Raw genomic sequence first — 3,852 nt, 5'->3', positions numbered from 1 at the left:
AAATAAGATAGGCTGGATGAACAATCTAGAGGAGAAAATAATGGGACCAACAGTTTGGGGGGACACGGGAGAGGGGGAGGTGGGGGGAAAGGTAGTGGTGTTAACAAACCCAGGGACAAGGGAACAAGTAATCCAAATCGGTGGTGAGGAGGGTGTGGGATGCCTGGTAGGTCATGATCAAGGGTAATGTAACCAAGAGGAATTGCTGAAACCCAGGTGGTTACTGAGCATGATAGTGGGACAGGAGGAAAGTCAAAGGAAATAGAGGAAAGAGCTGGGAGGCAAAGGCCATGTATAGAGGTCTAGTAAAGGCATGTATATATGCAAATATATTTATATATGAGGATGGGGGAATAGATCTATGTGCATATATTTATCGGTTTAATATTAAGGTAGCAGAAGGACATTGGGCCTCCACTCAAGTACTCCCTCAATGTAAGAAAATGTTCTTCTTTTAAATTGGCATTCAATGATGCTCACCTTCCTGACATAATCGCTGAAGACAAAGCGGGTAAATAAGTAAATGTGGTGAAAAAAGCTGATGGTGTCCGGCTATCAAAATATATAGCGTCTGGGGTCTTAAAGGCTTGAAGGTAAACAAGTGGTCATCTAGCTCATAAGCAACAAAGCCCACATTGAAGAAGTACACAAGCCTGTGTGATCACGAGGTTTCAAAGGGATCAGGGATCAGGTATCATCAGAACAAAAAATCATCTTATTTTGAATGGGGTGGGGAGTGTGGAGTAGAGACCCAAGGCCCATTTGTAGGCCACTGAACGTCCCCTTACAGAGGGGTCTCAGGTGGGGGTGGAGGTGTTATGAGCCAGTCAGGGTGTGATGTAACAACGATGAAACATACAACTTTCCTCTGGTTTTTAAATGCTTCCTGCCCCCTGACTATCATGATACCAATTCTACCTTAGAAATCTGGCTAGACCAGAGGATGTACACTGGTACAGATAGGACTTGGAAACGCAGGGAATCCAGGGTGGATGATCCCTTCAGGACCAGTGGTGTCAGTGGAATACTGGGAGGGCAGAGGCAGTGTGGGTTGGAAAGGGGGAACCGATTCCAAGGATCTACATGTGACCTCCTCCATGTGGGATGGACAACTGAAAAATGGGTGAAGGGAGACATCGGACACGCCAATATATGACAAAATAATAATTTATGAATTATCAAGGGTTCACGAGGGAGGGGGAACGGGAAGGGAGGGGAAAAATGAGAAGCTGATGCCAGGAGCTTAGGTGGAAAGCAGATATTTTGAGAATGATGAAGGCAATGAATGTACAACTGTGCTTTACACAATTGATGTATGTATGTATTGTGATAAGAGTTGTATGAGCCCCTAACAAAAAGATTTTAAAAGAAAGAAAAAGAAGAAGTAAATATGAGGGCACATATACATAAACATTTACAGAATAACAAATACAAGTATATATATTATTGCTCAAAATATAATTATAAATGCATGAAGAAAATAATACAAAAGATAATAAATAAATAAATGTTAAAAAAAGTAGAAGACCTGAGAAATAGAATGGAAGAAAAGAATAATTAAGTCAGTGAACTTGAAGATAATCACTCTGACTACAGACAAGGAAATCAATTAACAACAACAACAACAAAAAAGAAATCTTATATATATATAAAAAGCTTGAGAATCATGTGGGACACAGTCAAGTACAATAACCTACCTCTGCTCAGAATTCTGGACCCAGAAAAAAAAGTCTAAGAATAGAATGAATCATCGTGAAAGAAAACAGAGGTCCTATGGAAGACACTCTGATCTATTCTAGCCAAACTATCCAATTTTAAGGAAAAGGATCAAATTCTGAGGCATCTAGGAGAAAAAAATAACAGCAAATATAAAAGAAAACGGATAAGGATAAGCTTGGACAAAGCAGAAACTATGCAGGCAAGAGACAATGGAGTGATATACATAAAATTCTAGAAGAAAAATTTAAAAGGCCAACCAAGAAACCTCTGGGGAATCCCCTCTGACCATTAAAAGTAGATTATGGCAGATGCACCTAATTTAAAATTTAACAATATATCATTTTATCTGCATTTAATCCATTTTAAATTTGTTTTTGTTTTAATCCATTAAAAATTCTGCTTTATTTCAATTGAGGTTTTCATCTGTTTTACTTTGCTTGTGTTATTATTGTTTTCTTTTTAAAAAAAGATGTTTTCCCATATATGAAATCCAGAATAAATAAATTTTTAAACTCAATGACTGAATTAATTTTTCCTTGGGCATATGGCAAGGGAGGCTGGAGAGAATGAGCAGTTATCAAAGATGGGGACAGGACTAAAGAAGACGTTCTAAAGTGGGAAAACAGCAACGCCTGCTAACCAGTGGCCTGAGTCTGTCTGTGAGCTCCTATTTTCCCAGCCCCTAAAGCAGCCCAACCAGCCCAAACCCTCCCCTTGCTGACCTCTGGGAGATAGCGCTGCGTGGGCATCTTGGTGCAGGTGTAATCACTACCTGAGTGTAACTTTTTGCTTTTTTTCCTCTCTCCCCCTTCCTCCTTCTTTCCTGCTTTGGTCTTGATGACCTTGGTGCTCAGACTCCCCAGAGCCCAATAGCCCACCTCCCCTACACAGAATACATGTTGTTCATAAAAATCACACAAAGAACAGCACTCTCCACCCACAAAGTGCTTTTATCTTCTACTTTATATTATTTTCTGTAGTTTTTAAAAATTTTTGTTACAATATATTTATGGAAGCCTCTCTCAGTTCGTCTTCCAGTATTCACTGGTGGTGCAGTTCCAAGAATGCCCATTCATTCAAGGGAAAACAAGCAGTCATTTAAATATGACACACCCACTCAAGCAATGGCTTGTTCCCCACTTTGAGTGTACTGAAACACCCACGCTCACACAGCCATAGCAACAGAAATTGGTGACTACACCTGAATGTTTTGACTCTGTTGTTCCTTTTTGCACATTCACTCATTTATTTCTGCTTTCTCTCTTTTTCCTCAGGATTATATCTCAGTGGAACTTATTGATTCGGATTACCCTTCTCAAAATCCATTTCCCCATCATTTATACAAAGCTATGTGTCTATAAAGACAATCACTTATTATTGCTGTCATTACTTTTATTTTATTCTTCTTCTTCCCCGTGGCCTTCCCCAATTATCCATCTCTCTCTCCTTTCCACCATTTCAACATCTTATAATTTCCAAGTCCTTTTAGAACTCTCCCACATCACTAAAAAGAACTAAATACTTCTACATGATTCAGCATATTAGACACCACTAATAGCTGTACCCTGATGTTGAGGAAACAAGAGTAAATCACAATAAACCCACAGACACAAAATTAATCAAGAAAAACTAAAGAAATTGGGAAGGTCATCAAGATTAATTCAGAGAATGGATGTGGGAGTTTATTTGCCATCCCTTTCTATATTCTGAATTAGTTTGTGTAGGATAGGTGACATATTTTCACTGAATACTTGGTACAATTTCCCTGTGAAATCATCTCTTCCTGGGGTTTTCTTGGTTGGGAATTTCTTGATGACCTTCTCAATTTCTTTAGTTTTTCTTGATTCACAAAGACAGAAAACTATAGACAAATATTCCTTATGAACATAGATGTAAAAATTCTCAACAAAATTCTGGCCAATAGAATCCAACATCACATCGAAAACATAATTCATCATGACCAAGTGTGACACATACCAGAGATGCACGAATAATTCAGCATTCAGAAAATCATCAGTGTGATCCACCACACAAACAAGACAAATCATAAGAACTGCATGATCATATCAAGAGATGCAGAAAAAGCATTTCACCCCCATGGATTGTGTAAATAGCACCCAGCCATGAAAGGAA

The sequence above is a fragment of the Echinops telfairi genome, unplaced genomic scaffold (genome assembly GCF_000313985.2).
Source record: "Echinops telfairi isolate 266 unplaced genomic scaffold, ASM31398v2 ScPeMD7_7469;HRSCAF=8507_0, whole genome shotgun sequence".
NCBI classification, from domain to species: Eukaryota; Metazoa; Chordata; class Mammalia; order Afrosoricida; family Tenrecidae; genus Echinops; species Echinops telfairi.
The sequence above is the reverse complement of the archived record's forward strand: the minus strand, read 5'-3'. Positions refer to the sequence as shown.